General features: G+C 36.6%; 1 long non-coding RNA gene across 9 annotated transcripts; it reads right to left on the bottom strand.

Moving 5' to 3' along the window:
- Positions 1–2,724: 2,724 nt before the first annotated feature.
- Positions 2,725–17,113, bottom strand: LOC140793408 (uncharacterized). Of its 9 annotated transcripts, none has more exons than XR_012109962.1 (5): positions 13,464–17,113; positions 11,000–12,291; positions 10,823–10,922; positions 3,088–10,725; positions 2,725–2,948 (listed from the first exon to the last, which is right to left on the bottom strand). It is a non-coding gene; the product is annotated as an uncharacterized lncRNA (long non-coding RNA). The 9 variants fall into 9 exon arrangements; XR_012109963.1 differs by having other exon boundaries at positions 3,088–6,591; positions 7,197–7,230; positions 7,344–12,291; positions 13,464–17,112; XR_012109961.1 differs by having other exon boundaries at positions 3,088–7,428; positions 7,506–12,291.
- Between the last annotated feature and the right edge of the window lie 3,374 nt (positions 17,114–20,487).

Below are 20,487 nucleotides of genomic sequence, written 5' to 3'. Positions count from 1 at the left end.
CTAGTTAGTGACCCAATTGTAGATCTACTCAAACTCCTCCTGATAAGCTTGACTATTGTTGACTGAGTCAGCTTAGTCAATATAGCATGAAAGTCCTCGTACTATGTCAAACTGAACCGGACACAAATTGCATCCATAAAGTCCTGCCAAGAGTCAAATGGTCGAGTTTGCTCCACTAATTGGTACCACCTAATTGCCACGCCCTCCAAGTGGAATGATGCTAGCTGGATCTTCTAGTGGTCGGGCGTCCCATGGTACATGAAAAACTCTTCCGTTAGATAGGTCCAATCCAACGAATCTCCTCTAGAGAATTTTGGAAAATCAAGCTTCGATCCCAATATATGGCCTTTCATCGTGGGCCAAGTGACCTCGTGGTCAAGGCTGGTCACGTGGGACATGGGCCCACGGGTCCAGCTCATGTCGCACTCGAGTTGTACGCGGGTTCGGCTCAGTCTGATGGCGTGGGCCCACCGAATCGTTCTACCAGTCATCCTCAGGCTTGTACTCGAGCTAGGGGTCATGCACATACGTCCCAAACTAATCGGTACGAAGTGGTCAAACCAATTCGTGAAAATTCGACCTGCCTCGGAATTCATGTAATTCATCACCTTCCAGCAAATAACCTAACCCTAATCCTAGGGTTGAATTTAGAATTAGGCCTAGGGGCGTCACCACAAGTAGCATAGGGGGTGGCGGTGGCTAGGTTCGATTGTGGGTCGCTGACAGTCGACGCTAGTCCTCGTGGTGGTGGAACGGCGACAACCGGTGGTGGAAGGCCAAACTCGAGCTTGGGCTTGAGCTGGTGCGGCGGCGGCCATGGTGTGTTGCCGGCAAGTCCACTGGCCCCGAGCGGCTGTGGAAAGGACCATTGGCCCCACTACAAGGGAGCGGTGGTAGCGGGAAGCTGCGGCGGAGCCACCACGACATAGGAGTAGCTTCCCATGGTGGTGCTTGTCAGGTTCGGCCACCCGACGGTCGCTGATGACTATGTCCGTCACAATTGGTTGCCAATTGGCTTGAGGAAGCTAGCCATGACCACCGATGGTCGTGGAAGCGCCGGACCCGCGACCACCAACCGCAAGTTTGCTATAACATAAACCGCTATCGGTGGCGGTCTTCTAGTTGATGTCAGCGTGAACGACGGCCTAAGCTCGAGTGTAGGTGGTCCGAGGAAGGTGTCGAACATAGAGTTCGGCACCGGTGGGGGACGGATCACTGCCGGTGGAAAGCTAGGGTTTTCGACCTTAACTTCCACCGTGTGCAGGGAAGAAGACCTCAGCTCTTGCGAGGGAGGCTGTTCCAACACGGTAGTGGCGGTTATGAGGATCTGCGATGGTGGAGGGACCTCCATCGCGACCGGAGGAGGGGTCAAGGCTGCGGTTTTGACTAGCTCGTCCACTCCCTCACGGCTTGGGTTTCCTTGTCGTGGGTGGCCGGATTCCATCGTGGCCAGCGGTTTTGGCAGTGCGGGGTTACCGTGCTAGGGTAGTAGAACGGTCACCAAGGCTTGGATTGCCTTCTCTACCCTCTCGGAGCTTTTCATGACTCTCTTTGATGATTCTCATAACGAGTTCATAGCCTCTACCCATGCCTTCGCCCACGTCGGTGGTTCATCAACAACGGTTGTTGGAGATGGCAATGGTGCCGATGAAACACCCTCCATGATTGCTCTTTCCTCATTTGTCTTGGATCACGTGTTACCTATCGTCGGAGGAACGTCGGCTTTGATACCAATGTTACGAACCAAATTTGGACTGACCCGAACGTAAGAAAATTATAAAAATTTAGGTGGCGATAGCCTTGTGAGTTAAGGTTTTAATGGCTCTAATTTCACCTAAATTAGGTTGGGATGAAAATTTAAAAATAAAACAATAGCAATATGTCAAAACAAAGCAAAATAGTAATATCTAACGTTGCGGTTGTCGAAAAATGGCGGACGACCAAAGATGATAGTAGATGATTATAGGATAGGGTAGTTACTAGAGAAAAATAGTAGCTAATATAATTTACTCCTAGAAAGATAAAAACAATCTAACAACTACGATAAATAATAAATACAGTAATAAAAAAATAACTAGACTCAATTAATTTTTCAATACTTCGATGCTTAACAAAGAGATTGGGTATAGTGAGCTGATTTACATCCCTAATTGCCGCTCTAGGCAAAAATTTATCTCTGTAAATATAAGATTTAATCAAGACCGTGAATAGATGATGTTTATTAACGTAGTGTCATAAGAATTCGTGCAAGTAATTAGTTTACAGTCCCCTCCACCTTTTCTCATCCGGGCTTGGGACCGGCAAAGGCAGTGTTAAACTGCAACAGAAACAACAAAAACTTGTCAACCTCCTGCAATTATATATGACAAACAAGATTAACACGCAAGATAGAACGCGGAACTAGCAGCATCTAATGGGACCTTTAAAGCCACTAAGACCACTCTGCAAGACAGAAATATGCAGCGAAAATGAGACCCAAATTGGATTTTGTAGACCAACCATGCTGAGAGAATATTGCACCATTCCAAGGATGAGAATCCAAGATTTAAGACACCATTTCAAGGATGAAAACCCCCTCACATTTACAGTAATCATCCACAGAACGAGAAAACACATTGTATAGGCTCTTCAAAATTCAAATCTAAAATAAACGTCAGTAATTTGATTATAACAAATATGCCATCTGAGAGGAAACTCTTTAAACCCCCAATCTAAGCGAATCCAAATTAGAAATGTGTGCGAATATAGATTATTTCAACTCTAACTGTAAGTAGTCCAGAACAAATGGAAGACCATCTAAGGTATAACGCAAGACAACATAAGAAAGACCAACTGCCACCAGAAATAAAGACAGAAGAGAAACAAATAGCACAGCCCCATGAGTTGCTCTTTCAGCCTCTAGACCCTGGAAGCATCTTCACGTAAAATAAGCTTGCACAGATGACTGCCTACAAGTCATAATACAATCAAATAGAAAACCGAACTGTCACACTTCGGAAATGATCACTGGAAGTAATCCATAACATGAAAACCAAGATAGGCAATGGAAAAGCAGTACAGATAGGAGAGACGCTAGCAGCTTCTTACCAAGTACTCCTCGTACAAAATTGCCTTAGAATAGGATGCAATTCATAGAAGATCTTGCCACATGATCAACCGAATTTTGAACTTTGATACACAAGCTCCGTCAATTCATACCATGGGCTAAGACCCAAGACAACAGACGTGTCGAATGAGCAACTATCTACTAAGGCCAACAAAATGTCCAGAAAACATGCCCAACCAATTAAGTTTCCAGGAAGCTTAAAAAACCCTAGGACATTCCAGACAGCACCCCACCGCAATTCCATGTTCGATATACTAAATGTGAACCACTGATACCTGAACAACCCTTCAAGTAGCACAGATCTGAATTTAGCATGACACCCCGAGCATTCCTTCATAAGATTCAGATACACACCAGAAGTGATTCTCTTTCATTGAAGAACATACATAAGTTGATAATAACATCTAGCTCAAAAAAGAACATACAATGTTATGTGACGCCTACCATCCATTTGCTAACTTGAAAGAGGACATATTGTTATCACAATAAAGAAAACAAGAATACAGAACTGATTGATAAAGAGAAGCCAGAGAAAATCACATACCCTAAAAGGTTGCAGTGATCCACAAGAAATGCTTTAAGGAGATTCCTCTGGTAATGATGTTTAAACATGGTAATAGAAGATAATAGAAGAAAAAAAAGATTAAGATAGTGCATTATTTATAGAAAAAAGTTTAAACAGGAGACTCAACAAACATGATACAATTTACTACAGACAAGGGTAATACAACAAACATCAGGAATAACAAAACCAGACTCGAAAACTAGAATTGGATCATCAATATACAATGCTGACCTAGCAGATTAAGATGCAACAGTTCATTAATGATTAAAAGTAGAAATCTGAATTATAAAAGGGCAAGTACCTGACATTCCCTAATCATTTCAATCAAGTAGATGTACAAAATGTTGATACTATAGAGATGTAACATCTCTCGAGTTCCAATGGAAGCATGGTTCACCCTAATAGTGATCAGAACATATAAATACATAGAGAATTCCAAAATAATAAGCAAAGCACTCATCTATTCCATCAACGGATCATCTCCCAATCCTGATAGAATTCAATATAAAATTTCAGAGCAAATCATTAAGCACCGCTAACCAAGGTTCCAAAAATCGGTATCGGGATCGGGATCGGCCATCCGAAAAAACGATACGTATCGACTGTATCGGCCGCCTGTATCGGATCGGACTATTTTAATTAAATAAAATTCTAAATATTATTAAAAATATTAGAGAAATTTCTAAAAATTTAGAAAAAATTATAAAAAAATAAGAAATAATAATTACTCACATATAAAGCCTAAAAAGTAAAAATCTCTTTTTCTCCCTCTCTTCTTTTCTATCCCTCTAATTGTTAGTCTAAAGTATCTATTTTCTCCCACATTCTTTTTTTTTATCTTTTTCTCTCTTTCTCAACTTTTTTTTTAATCTTTCCTTCTCCCTCACTCTCTCTTCCTTTTTTCCTCTCTCTCATACCCTTTTTTTTAATCTTTCCTTCTCCCTCACTCTCTCTTCCATTTTCTCTCTCACTCTCTCTTGCTTTTTCCCTCTCTCTCACTCTCTCTTCCTTTTTTCCTCTCTCTCATACCCTTTTTTTTAATCTTTCCTTCTCCCTCACTCTCTCTTTCATTTTCTCTCTCTCTCTCACTCTCTCTTGCTTTTTCCCTCTCTCTCTCCTTTTCTCTCCCTCACTCTCCCTTCCTCTCTCTCCCTCTCTCTCTCTAGCTGCTGCTGACAGCAGCAGTAGTTGTCAGCTGCTGCAGGTGCAGCCGCCTGCAGCAGGCAGCTGTCTACTGCAGGTGGCTGCAAGCAGCCGCCTGCAGCAGGCCGAAACCGAGTGGTTTCGGCCTGGATCGGGATCGCTATAGCCGATCCCGATCCGTTTCGGCCGATCCCACTCGGGATCGGCCGAAACTCGAATCCTTGCCGCTAACAGCATCATGATAGGCAAAATAACGATGTTACAAAAATCATTGTGTTATGCCCCAGGAAAATCACCTCCCTCTCTTGGAAAGACCAACATAAGTATATGCATCATCTCCAAATTTAAAGAGTTTGGAACATATTTCAGAAAAAATGAGCCACCCAAATGTGTCATATTAAGCAACGTAACGTACCACTCCCTAATCATTATGCTCCGATAACATCAGATTTCTTACCTACCGGCAGAAAAATAATAAGCTCCACATGTAACAAAATATAGAACACATTTCAGTATAAAAACTACTACTACATGTCGAACCATTTCATGATGGGCACAATAAAATGGCTCCCTCCTCAAACCTGCTGCAGTGCATAAATCTGAGATCACCAGAAATCCAGCAACAATATACCAACAATGTCTAGATCCGAACATATCTCAGAACATATTTCAGTGTAAAAATTGAAATATGGTTGGAAAGAAATACCTAATACGCACCACTTTGCAATCCAACATATACTTGGCCTCTTCGATAAGGTAAAGTGTGAAACTCTGTCCTTGCTCTATCTCAGGATTCCACAATGCCTCAATGGAGAAAGTAGACAGAACAACAAATATTTACACCCCACACAAGAATTCATACAAACAAAAACACAAGAAAAACTATCAAACAAAAAATAAACACCAACCTAAGTATGGTAAACAACAAGACAGAAGAACAAAAAGGATAAGATAGTGCATTATTTACAAGAAAAAAAGAGTTATTAATAGGTAAATCAACACGAAAAGATGACTGCAGATGAGAGTAATATAACAAATATCAGGAATACAGAAAGCCACCAGAAAACAATTGAACAACATACAATAAAGAACGAGTTAATAAGAAAAAAGAAACATCTCCCCCCTAACCATCAAAAATTGACAAACACAGAAATGTCAATCACAGTAAATTTAAATCAATAGACTGGGACAACAGAAATGGACTATTGATATACAGAGTTGAACTAACATAACTGAAGATCTACAGTTTCATTAGTGACTAGAAATAAAAATCTAAATTATAAAAAGGCAAGTACATGATACTCCCTCATCATTTCAATGTTTCAATCACATAAATGGAGAACTTGTTCTCTGGAAATGGAAGATCACTAAAATTTCGGCATGAAGGTACAGATCGTCATAGAAACATAACATTGATCACCAACAAATTTCAGTGTATGTAAAATAAATACATAGAGACCACAGAAATAATAAGCAAAATAACAAAAGACTCCCTCATCCTTTCAATCAGCAATATTTCAAAGCTCATGTAACGTGGGAGTCTAAACTACCAAAATCCAGCCACAACAGGTGAATCACCTCTTAATACTGACAGAGTTCAAAACATAATCTCAGGCAAACCAATAAACACAGCTAACAGTGGTCAGAACAAATATCAGCATATAAAACCTAAATAAATAGAAAAACCCCAACATAATAACACAAGACTTCCTCATCCTTTCCCATCCACAATATTTCAAAACCCATGTGCTCTGGCTCCGGAAATCATCTCCCAATCCTGACAGAATTAAAAGCATAACTTCAGTGCAGACCATTAAGATGCAGCTACAGCACCATTATCTAGGACTCCATCATAGTATCATACCCAAATAGGTCAAGAAAAATTGTTGTGTTGTGCCACAGGAAAATCAGATCAACCTCAAAGTCAAGAAAAAGCATTTCCATCTCCTCCAAATCTAAGAGTAACAGAACTAGGACATATTTCAAAAAATGACTCACTCAAATGGGTCATAATAACCAAAATAACATAGGACACCTTACTCATCATGCCCCAAAAATATCTCTCGTAGCCAGGCAAAAAATTAACGATCAGCCCACCTAATCAAATATAGACAATATTCCAGTGCAAAACCATAACTGAATGTCGACCCATATCACTATAAGCAAAATAATGACTCCCTCCTCATTCAAATAAACAAAGATCAGAAAATGAACTGCTGTGCATAAATCTAAGATATCCAAAAGTTCAGCAGAGACCTGAGGACATCTGGATGTTAATAGATTTAAGAACATATTTCAATGTATGAACTGAAAGATGGCTGAAAAGAAAATCTATTATTGAGAAAAAAAGAAAACCAATTCAGGAAATAACATAGAACCCACCGATTTGATAGAGGAGAGAACAAAGCTCCGTCATCTGATGATATCAAGTCTCCATAGAGCAACCACAGAACATAATGAAAAAAGAAAAGGTCAAGATAAGAGAAATAAAAAATTCTAGCAAACAAACAATTAGATAAAAGAGAGTACAAGACTCCCTCTCATTTCAAAGCCCATGTCCATCGCACTCTGGAAATCTTGACTGACAGAATCCAGCAACCCAGGACAAATCATCCTGACAGAATTCGAAGCATGATTTCAGCGCAAACCATTAAAAAGCAGCTGACACCATTAACTAGGACACCCTCATACTTTCATCCATCAAGATTATGAAGACTGTCGTGTTGTGTCCCAGGAAAATCAGATCAATCAACATATTTCAGTTCAACGAGGACGCGTCCACAATCTCCAATAAAACAAAATATGGAACGTACTTCAGAAAATAAGTCACCTAAATGCATCATAATAACCAAATTAATATAGCACTACATAATCATCATGCTCAAGAAACAACATATTTCATAAAGCCAGGCAGAAAATACACCATCAGCTCCACACCTAATCATATATAAACAATATTTCAGCAAAGATAATCTGATGACATCAGGATCCTAAAAGACTTCAGATAATAAAGGACTGAAAGATGGTTGAAAAAGAAAATCTGGTATGGAGAAAACCAATACAGGAAGTAACACAGAACCCCCACATCTCTTTGATAAGGTAGAGTACAAAGGCCTGTAGTCCACTGATCTCAGGCCCCTAAAGAGCAGCCCCAAACAGATTTAAGGAAAGAAAAGGATCATAATAATATAAAAATGTGCAACAAATAATCACACTAATTAGGAAAGAACATCATAACAGAAATGAAACATCCATTACCAAAGAGTCAAGCAGAAAGACAATAAAACTAGATGTTGACCATTGATGTAAGTGTTAACCTGACAAAATAAATATCTCCAGTTCATAAATAAATAGAGGTAGAAAACTGAATTATAGAAGGGCAAAAATATGAAACTCCCTCATTGTTTCAATCAATCAGTTGAATAAATTGTTGCTTCCTGGAATTGTAAGATCACCCTAGACATGAAATTCCCTCATGTGCTCCCGGCTCCCAAAATCCCGGGATAGGAGGTTAATCAGACCCCAATCCTGACAGAATTCAAAGCATAATTTCAGCGCTCGTTATTATAAAGCAGCTAACACCAATAACTACGAACCCTTCATAGTTTCACATCCACAGATTGTCGTGTCATTTCCCCGGAAAATCAGATCTTTCTCCTATATGCCCAGAGAAGGCACGTCCATCATATCCAATCTAACAGAATTTGGATAAAAAGCAAATTAACATAGCACTTATGCTCCAGAGACATCTTATTTCTTATAGCCAGGCAGAAAATACACAATCAGCTCCACACCTAATCAAATATAAATAATAGTTCAGGGCAAAACCATTAATAAATGTTGACCCATATCACAAAAATTCAGATATCTCCAAAAATTCAGCAAAGATAATCTGACAACATCAAGAACCAAATAGATTTCAGAACGTATTTCAATGAAAGAAGTCTTAAGATGGTTGAAGTTGGAAATCTAATAGGGAGAAAACCACTTCAGAAAATAATAAAGAACTCCCTGTTATCTTTGATAAACTACAAAGCCATGTCATCCGCTGATCTCAAAACTCTACCCAGACAGAAAAAAGACCATCAGCTCCACACCTAATTAAATATAAATATTAGTTCAGTGCAAAACCATTACTAAATGTCAACCCATATCACAACAGACAAAACAAAATGGTTCCCTCCTCATTCAGATAAACAAACATCACGAAACTAGCTGCTCTGCAGAAATCTGACGGATCAGCAAAAATTCAGCAAAGAAAACCTGACAAAATCTAAGAGGCAGAAAACAACTTCAGGAATCCCTGGTATCTCTGATAAAGTACAAAGCCCTGTCGTCCGCTGATCTCAAAACTCTACATAGCAGAGACAAACAAAATTGAGAAAAAAATAGAACATGATTAGAGAAATAAAATAATTCAAACAATAAAAAATCACAAAACAAAAGAATCGACCTAATTAGGAAAAAACCTACCATCAATAATTAACTGAAAGGAAACATAAGATTTAAGAAATTAGATGTCGATAATTGATATACAGCATTCACCATAGATCAAAAGTTCGTTAATTATTAGATGTAGGAATCTGAATTACAGAAGGGCAAACACACGAAACTCCCTCATTATTTCAACCATTGAGATGAATAAATTGTTGCTCTCAGGAATGGAAAGATCACTCTACTTTCCCAATGAGTATGGGTCACCATGGAAACCAATCAGTGATCACAACATATTTCAGCGCAAAAATAAAAAATAAAAAATAAACCAAAAATAATGTGCAAAGTAACATAAAACTCCCTTGCCCTAGCAATCAGAAATATGTCTAACAACATGTGCTCCGGGATCCCGAAATCTTGACTACCAAAATCCCGCAATAGAAGGCAAATCAGACACCAATCCTGACAGAATTCAAACCATAATTTCAACGCACGTCATTATAATACAGCTAACAACACCATTAACTGACTCCCTCATAGTTTCACATCCACAAAGATTGTTGTGTCGTTCCCCAGGAAAATCAGATCTTCCTCCTATGCCCAGAGGAGGAGCATCCATCATCTCCAATCTAACAGAATTTGGAACATATTTAAGAAGATAACTTACTCAAACGCATAATAAAAGGCAAATTAACAAAGCACTCCTTAATTATCACGTGCTGGAGACATCTTCATTCTTTTAACCAGTCAGAAAATACACGTCAGCTCCACACCTAACCAAATATAAATAATAGCTCAGTGCAAAACAATTACTAAATGTTGACCCATATCACAATACGCAAAACAAAATGACTCCCTCATTCAGATAACCAAAAATCACGAAACTAGCTGCTCTGCAGAAGTCTGATGGATCTCCAAAAATTCAGCAAAGATAATCAGACGGCAACTGGATCCTAATAGATTTCAGAACGTAATTCAGTGTAAGAACTCCAAGATGGTTGAAGATGAAATCTAATAGGAAGAAAACCACTTCAGGAAATAATAAAGAACTAGCCGGTATCTCTGATAAAGTACAAAGACCTGTCGTCCGCTGAGCTCAAATACTCTATAAAGCAGACACAAACCAAATTGAGAAAAAAAAAAGAACATGTTTCGAGAAATAAACAAAATTCTAACAAGGAAAAAACCTGCTACAAAAAAATCGACCTAAATAGGAAAGAAACCTCTTATCATCAATAATTAACTGAAATGAAACATAAGATTAAGAAACTAGTTGCCGAACATTGATATACAGCATTCACATGACAAAATAAAGAACTACAGTTCACTAATTATTAGAAGTAGAAATCTGAATTATAGAAGGGCAAAGACAAGAAACTCCCTCATTATTTCAATCAATGAGATGAATAAATTGTTGCTCTCTGGAATGGTAAGATCACTCTAGTTTCCCAATAAAAGTATGGGTCTCCATGGAAACCTAGCAGTGTTTAGAACAAATTTCAGCATTAAAAAAAATTTATATATATATATATATATAAAGCCGAGAAGAATATGCAAAGTAACATAAAACACACTCTTCCTAGCAATCAGATATATGTCTAAGCCTATGTGGTCGGCGCTCCCAAAATCTTGATTACCAAAATCACGCGATAGGAGGTAAATCAGGCACCAATCCTGACAGAATTTAAACCATAATTTCAGCACTCGTATTACAATGCAGCTAACAACATCATTAACTACGACTCCCTCACTTCAATATGCACAAAGATTGTTGTGTTGTTCACCAGGAAAGTCAGATCTTTCTCCTATGCCCAGAGAAGGAGCAACCATCATCGCCAATCTAACAGAATTTAGAACGTTTTCAGAATATAACTCAGTCAAACGAGTAACAAAAGGCAAATTGACATAGCACTCCCTAATTATCATGCTCCGGAGACATCTTATTTCTTTGAGCCAGACAGAAAATAAACCATCAGCTCCACACCTAATCAAATATAAATAATAGTTCAGTGCAAAACCATTACTAAATGCTGACCCATATCACAATACGCAAAAACAAAATAAATCCCTCCTCATTCAGATAAACAAATATCACGAAACTAGCTGCGCTGCAAAAATCTGACGGATCACCAAGAGTTCAGCAAAGATAATCTGACGACATCTGGATCCAAATAGATTTCAGAACGTGTTTCTGTATAAGAACTCCAAGATGGTGGAAGGCGAAATTTAATAGAAAGAAAACCACTTTAGGAAAGAATAAAGAAGTCCCTGGTATCTCTGATAAAGTACAAAGCCCCAATGAGTTCAGCAAAGATAATCTGACAACATCTGGATCCAAATAGATTTCAGAACGTATTTCAGTAGAAGAAATCCAAGATGGTGGAAGACGAAATCTAATAGAAAGAAAACCACTTCAGGAAAGAATAAAGAACTCCCTGGTATCTGTGATAAAGTACAAAGCCCCCATGTCCACTGATCTCAAAACTCTATAAAGCAGACAGAAACCGAATTGAGAAAAAAAAAAGAACGTGATTAGAGAAATAAGAAAAATTCTATCAATGAAAAAACCAGCTAAAAAAGAATTGACCTAATTAGGAAAAAACCTCTAATCATCAATAATTAACTGAAATGAAACATAAGATAAAGAAACTTGTTGTCGTTACAGCATTCAACTGACAACATAAAGATCTACACTTCACTAATTATTAGATGTAGAAATCTGTATTATAGAAGGGCAAAGACACGAAACTCCCACATTATTTCAATCAATGAAATACAACATTGATCTCCGGAATGGTAAGATAACTCTAGTTTCCCAATGAAAGTATGGATATCCATGGAAACCTAGCAGTGATTTGAAGATATTTAATTGTAAAAACAAAAACAAAATATATATATATATATAAAAACCGAGAATAATATGCAAAGTAAAATAAAACTCCCTCTTCCAAGCAATCAGAAATATCTTCAAGTCTATGTGCTCGGGGCTACAGAAATCTTGACTACCAAAATACCGCCAGAGGACGCAAATAAGTCACCAATCCTGACAGAATTTAAACCATAATTAAGAACTCGTATTTACAATGAAGCTAACACCATTATATATATATATATATATATATAATTAGAACAAATTTCAGAATGAAAAAAAAAAAATATATATATATATATATAAACCAAGAATAATATGCAAAATAACATAGAACTCCCTCTTCCTAGCAATCAGAAATATGTCTAATCCTAAGTCCTCAGGGCTCCAGAAATCTTGACTACCAAAATCCCGCGATAGGAGGCAAATCAGACACCAATCCTGACAGAATTTAAACCATAATTTCAGCGCTAGTATTTACAATGCAGCTAACAACACCATTAACTACGACTCCCTCAGTTTAATATCCACAAATATTCCTGTGTCGTTCGCCAGGAAAGTCAGATCTTTCTCCTATGCCCAGAAGAGCATCCATCATCTCCTATCTAACAGAATTTGGAATGTATTTCAAAAAATAACTCACTAAAACAAGTAACAAAAGGCAGATTGATATCGCACTCCCTAATTCTCATGCTCCGCAGACATCTTATTTCTTTGAGCCAGACAGAAAATACACCATCAGCCCCAAACCAAATCAAATATAAACAATGGTTCAGTGCAAAACCATCACTAAATGTTGACCAATATCACAATACGCAAAAACAAAATGACTCCCTCCTTTTTAAGATAAACAAATATCACGAAACTAACTGCTCTGCAGAAATCTGACGGATCACCAAAAATTCGGCAAAGATAATCTGACGGCATCTGGATCATAATAGATTTTAGAACGTATTTCAGTGTAATAGATTTTAGAACGTATTTCAGTGTTAGAAAACCACTTCATGAAAGAATTAAGAACTCCATGGAATCTCTGATAAATTACAAAGCCACGTCGTCCGCTGATCTCAAAATTCTATAAAGCAGACACAAACCAAATGGAGAAGAAAAAAAGATCATGATTATAGAAAAATAAAATATTCTAGCAAAGAAAACACCTGCAACAAAAAAATCAACCTAATAAGGAACGAAACCTAATAAGGAACGAAACCTCTTATCATCAATAATTAACTGAAATGAAACATAAGATTAAGAAACAAGTTGTCGAACATTGATATACAGCATTCACCCGACAAAATAAAGATCTAAAATTCATTAATTCTTATATGTAGAAATATGAATTATACCAGGGCAAAGACACGAAACTCCCTCATTATTTCAATCAATGAGATGAATAAATTGTTGCTCACTGAAATGGTAAGATCACTCTAGTTTCCCAATGAATGTATGGGTCTCCATGGAAACCTAGCAATGATTAGAACAAATTTCAGCATTTAAAAAAAAATATATATATATATAAACCAAGAATAATATGCAAAGTAACATAGAACTCCCTCTTCCTAGCAATCAGAAATATGTCTAAGCCTATGTCCTCAGGGCTCCAGAAATCTTGACTACCAAAATCCCGTGATAGGAGGCAAATCAGACACCAATCCTGACAGAATTTAAACCATAATTTCAGCGCTCGTATTTACAATGCAGCTAACAATACCATTAACTACGACTCCCTCAGTTTAATATCCACAAAGAATGCTGTGTCGTTCCCCAGGAAAGTCAGATCTTTCACCTATACCCACAAGAGCATCCATAATCTCCAATCTAACAGAATTTGGAATGTATTTCAAAAAATAACTCACTAAAACGAGTCACAAAAGCCAAATTAACATAGCACTCCCTAATTATCATGCTCCCGAGACATCTTATTTCTTTGAGCCAGACAGAAAATACACCATCAGCCCCACACCTAATCAAATATAAACAATGGTTCAGTGCAAAACAATTACTAAATGTTGACCCATATCACAATACGCAAAAACAAAATGACTCCCTCCTTTTTCAGATAAACAAATATCATGAAACTAGCTGCTCTGCAGAAATCTGACGGATCACAAAAAATTTAGCAAAGATAAACTGACGGCATCTGGATCATAATAGATTTTAGAATGTATTTCAGTGTAAGAACTCCAAGATGGTTGGAGACGAAATCTAATAGGAAGAAAACCAAATCAAGAAAGAATAAAGAGCTCCCTGGCATCTCTGATAAAGTACAACTCCCTGTCGTCCGCTGATCTCAAAACTCTATAAAGCACACACAAACCAAATTGAGAAGAAAAAAAGATCATGATAAAAAAAAATATAAAATATTCTAGTAAAGAAAAAACCTGCTACAAAAAAAAACAACCTAATTAGGAACAAAACCTCTTATCATCAATAATTAATTGAAATAAAACATAAGTTTAAGAAACCAGTTGTCGAACATTGATATACAGCTATCACCGGACAAAATAAAGATCTAAAATTCATTAATTCTTAGATGTAGAAATCGAAATTATAGAAGGGCAAACACACGAAACTCCCTCATTATTTCAATCAATAAGATGAATAAATTGTTGCTCTCTGAAATGGTAAGATCACTCTAGTTTCCCAATGAATGTATGGGTCTCCATGCAAACCTAGCAATGATTAGAACCAATTTCAGCATTAAGAAAAAATATGTCTAAGCCTATGTCCTCAGGGCTACAGAAATCTTGACTACCAAAATCCCGCGATAGGAGGCACATCAGACACCAATCCTGACAGAATTTAAACCATAATTTCAGCGCTAGTATTTACAATGCAGCTAACAATACCATTAACTACGACTCCCTCATTTTAATATCCACAAAGATTGCTGTGTTGTTCCCCAGAAAAGTCAGATCTTTCTCCTATGCCCAGAAGAGCATCCATCATCTCCAATCTAACAGAATTTGGAATGTGTTTCAAAATATAACTCACTAAAACAAGTAACAAAAGGCAAATTGATATAGCACTCCCTAATTCTCATGCTCCAGAGACATCTTATTTCTTTGAGCCAGACAGAAAATACACCATCAGCCTCACACCTAATCAAATACAAACAATGGTTCAGTGCAAAACCATTACTAAATATTGACAAAAATTAGAATACGCAAAAACAAAATGACTCCCTCCATTTTCAGATAAACAAATATCTCTGAAACTAGCTGCTCTGCAGAAATCTGCCGGATCACCAAAAATTCGGCAAAGATAATATGACGGCATCTGGATCATAATAGATTTTAGAACGCATTTCAGTGTTAGAACTCCAAAATGGTGAAAGACGAAATCCAATAGGAAGAAAACCACTTCATCAAAGAATTAAGAACTCCCTGGAATCTCGGATAATGTACAAAGCCCCGTCGTCCGGTGATCTCAAAATTCTATATAGCATCGGATAATGTACAAAGCCCCGTCGTCCGCTGATCTCAAAATTCTATATAGCAGACACGAGCCAAATTTAGAAGTAAAAAGGACCAAGATTACAAAAATATAAAATATTCTAGCAAAGAAAAAACTTGCCACAAAAACATCAACCTAATTAGGAAAGAAACCTCTTATCAACAATAATTAACTGAAATGAAACATAAGATTAAGAAACCAGTTGTCGAACAATAATACACAGCAATCACTGGACAAAATAAAGATCTATAATTCATTAATTCTTAGATGTAGAAATCTAAATTATAGAAGGGCAAACACACGAAACTCCCTCATTATTTCAATCAATAAGATGGATAAATTGTTGCTCTCTGAAATGGTAAGATCACTCTAGATTCCCAATGAATGTATGGGTCTCCATGGAAACCTAGCAATGATTAGAACAAATTTCAGCATTAAAAAAAAATAATAATATATATATATATATAAACCAAGAATAATATGCAAAGTAACATAGAACTCCCTCTTCCTAGCAATCAGAAATATGTCTAAGCCTATGTCCTCAGGGCTCCAGAAATCTTGACAAACAAAATCCCGTGATAGGAGGCAAATCAGACACCAATCCTGACAGAATTTAAACCATAATTTCAGTGTTCGTATTTACAATGCAGCAAACAAAACCATTAACTACGACTCCCTCATATCCACAAAGATTGCTGTGTTGTTCCCCAGGAAAGTCAGATCTTTCTCCTATGCCCAGAAGAGCATCCATCATCTCCAATCTAACAGAATTTGGAATATATTTCAAAAAATAACTCACTAAACCGAGTAACAAAAGGCAAATTAACATAGCACTCCCTAATTCTCATGCTCCGCAGACATCTTATTTCTTAGAGCCAGACAGAAAATACACCATCAGCCCCACACCTAATCAAATATAAACAATGGTTCAGTGCAAAACCATTACTAATTGTCGACCCATATCAGAATAAGCAAAAACAAAATGACTCCCTCCTTTTTCAGATAAACAAATATCACGAAACTAGCTGCTCTGCAGAAATCTGACGGATCACCAAAAATTCGACAAAGATAATCTGACCGCATCTGGATCATAATAGATTTTAGAACGTATTTCAGTGTAAGAACTCCAAAATGGTGAAAGAGGAAATCTAATAGGAAGAAAACCACTTCATGAAAGAATTAAGAACTCCCAGGAATCTCTGATAATGTACAAAGCCCCCTCGTCCGCTGATCTCAAAATTCTATATAGCAGACACGAGCCAAATTTTGAAGTAAAAAAGATCATGATTTATAAAATATTCTAGCAAAGAAAAAACTTGCTGTAAAAACATCAACCTAATTAGGAAAGAAACCTCTTATCAACAATAATTAACTGAAATGAAACATAAGATTAAGAAACAAGTTGTCTAATATTGATATACAGCATTCACCGGACAAAATAAAGATCTAAAATTCATTAATTCTTAGATGTAGAAATATGAATAATACAAGGGCAAACACACGAAATTCCCTCATTATTTCAATCAATGAGATGAATAAATTGTTGCTCACTGAAATGGTAAGATCACTCTAGTTTCCCAAAGAATGTATGGGTCTCCATGCAAACCTAGCAATGATTAGAACAAATTTCAGCATTAACAAAAAAAAAAAAACATATATATATAAACCAAGAATAATATGCAAAGTAACATAGAACTCCCTCTTCCTAGCAATCAGAAATATGTCTAAACAATGGTTTAGTGCAAAACCATTACTAAATGTTGACCAAAATCACAATATGCAAAAACAAAATGACTCCCTCCGTTTTCAGATATTCAAATATCATGAAACTAGCTGCTCTGCAGAACTCTGACGGATCACCAAAAATTCAGCAAAGATAAACTGATGGAATCTGGATCATAATAGATTTTAGAACGAATTTCAGTGTAAGAACTCCAAGATGGTTGAAGACGAAATCTAATAGGAAGAAAACAACTTCAAGAACGAATAAAGAGCTCCCTGGTATCTCTGATAATGTACAAAGCCCCGTCGTCCGCTGATCTCAAAATTCTATATAGCAGACACGAGCCAAATTTAGAGGTAAAAAGGACCTTGATTTCAAAAATATAAAATATTCTAGCAAAGAAAAAACTTGCCACAAAAACATCAACCTAATTAGGAAAGAAACCTCTTATCAACAATAATTAACTGAAATGAAACATAAGATTAAGAAACCAGTTGTCGAAAATTGATATACAGCAATCACCGGACAAAATAAAGATATAAAATTCATTAATTCTTAGATGTAGAAATCTAAATTATAGAAGGGCAAACACACGAAACTCCCTCATTATTTCAATCAATAAGATGGATAAATTGTTGCTCTCTGAAATGGTAAGATCACTCTAGATTCCCAATGAATATATGGGTCTGCATGGAAACCTAGCAATGATTAGAACAAATTTCAGCATTAAAAAAAAATATATATATATATATATAAACCAAGAATAATATGCAAAGTAACATAGAACTCCCTCTTCCTAGCAATCAGAAATATGTCTAAGCCTATATCCTCAGGGCTCCAGAAATCTTGACTACCAAAATCCCGCAATAGGAGGCACATCAGACACCAATCCTGACAGAATTTAAACCATAATTTCAGCGCTCGTATTTACAATGCAGCTAACAATACCATTAACTACGACTCCCTCATTTTAATATCCACAAATATTGCTGTGTTGTTCCCCAGAAAAGTCAGATCTTTCTCCTATGCCCAGAAGAGCATCCATCATCTCCAATCTAACAGAATTTGGAATGTGTTTCAAAAAATAACTCACTAAAACACGTAGCAAAAGGCAAATTGATATAGCACTCCCTAATTCTCTTGCTCCAGAGACATCTTATTTCTTCGAGCCAGACAGAAAATACACCATCAGCCTCACACCTAATCAAATACAAACAATGGTTCAGTGCAAAACCATTACTAAATATTGACCCAAATCAGAATATGCAAAAACAAAATGACTGCCTCCATTTTCAGATAAACAAATATCTCTGAAACTAGCTGCTCTGCAGAAATCTGACGGATCACCAAAAATTCGGCAAAGATAATCTGACTGCATCTGGATCATAATAGATTTTAGAACGTATTTCAGTGTAAGAACTCCAAAATGGTGAAAGACGAAATCCAACAGGAAGAAAACCACTTCATCAAAGAATTAAAAACTCCCTGGAATCTCTGATAATGTACAAAGCCACGTCGTCCGCTGATCTCAAAATTCTATATAGCAGACACGAGCCAAATTTAGAAGTAAAAAGGACCATGATTACAAAAATATAAAATATTCTAGCAAAGAAAAAACTTGCTACAAAAATATCAATCTAATTAGGAAAAAAACCTCTTATCAACAATAATTAACTGAAATGAAACATAAGATTAAGAAACCAGTTGTCGAACAATGATACACAGCAATCACTGGACAAAATAAAGATCTATAATTCATTAATTCTTAGATGTAGAAATCTAAATTATAGAAGGGCAAACACACGAAACTCCCTCATTATTTCAATCAATAAGATGAATAAATTGTTGCTCTCTGAAATGGTAAGATCACTCTAGATTCCCAATGAATGTATGGGTCTGCATGGAAACCTAGCAATGATTAGAACAAATTTCAGCATTAAAAAAAAAAAAATATATATATATATATATAAACCAAGAATAAAATGCAAAGTAACATAGAACTCCCTCTTCCTAGCAATCAGAAATATGTCTAAGCCTATGTCCTGAGGGCTCCAGAAATCTCGACTACCAAAATCCCGCGATAAGAGGCACATCAGACACCAATCCTGACAGAATTTAAACCATAATTTCAGCGCTCGTATTTACAATGCAGCTAACAATACCACCAACTACGACTCCCTCATTTTAATATCCACAAAGATTGCTGTGTTGTTCCCCAGGAATGTCAGATCTTTCTCCTATGCCCAGAAGAGCATCCATCATCTCCAATCTAACAGAATTTGGAATGTGTTTCAAAAAATAACTCACTAAAACAAGAAACAAAAGGCAAATTGATATAGCACTCCCTAATTCTCATGCTCCAGAGACATCTTATTTGTTTGAGCCAGACAGAAAATACACCATCAGCGTCACACCTAATCAAATACAAACAATGGTTCAGTGCAAAACCATTACTAAATATTGACCCAAATCAGTACCCAAAAACAAAATGACTCCCTCCATTTTCAGATAAACAAATATCTCTGAAACTAGCTGCTCTGCAGAAATCTGACGGATCACCAAAAATTCGGCAAAGATAATCTGACTGCATCTGGATCATTATAGATTTTAGAACGTATTTCAGTGTAAGAACTCCAAAATGGTGAAAGACGATATCCAATAGGAAGAAAACCACTTCATCAAAGAATTAAGAACTCCCTGGAATCTCTGCTAATGTACAAAGCCCCGTCGTCCGCTGATCTCAAAATTCTATATAGCAGACACGAGCCAAATTTAGAAGTAAAAAGGACCAAGATTACAAAAATATAAAATATTCTAGCAAAGAAAAAACTTGCCACAAAAACATCAACCTAATTAGGAAAGAAACATCTTATCAACAATAATTAACTGAAATAAAACATAAGATTAAGAAACCAGTTGTCGAACAATAATACACAGCAATCACTGGACAAAATAAAGATCTATAATTCATTATTTCTTAGATGTAGAAATCTAAATTATAGAAGGGCAAACACACGAAACTCCCTCATTATTTCAATCAATAAGATGGATAAATTGTTGCTCTCTGAAATGGTAAGATCACTCTAGATTCCCAATGAATGTATGGGTCTGCATGGAAACCTAGCAATGATTAGAACAAATTTCAGCATTAAAAAAAAAATATATATATATATATATAAACCAAGAATAAT

This window comes from Typha latifolia, chromosome 8 (genome assembly GCF_019914945.1).
Source record: "Typha latifolia isolate L0001 chromosome 8, TyphaL0001v2, whole genome shotgun sequence".
Classification (NCBI taxonomy): domain Eukaryota; kingdom Viridiplantae; phylum Streptophyta; class Magnoliopsida; order Poales; family Typhaceae; genus Typha; species Typha latifolia.
This window is presented reverse-complemented; position numbering and strand designations above follow the sequence as displayed.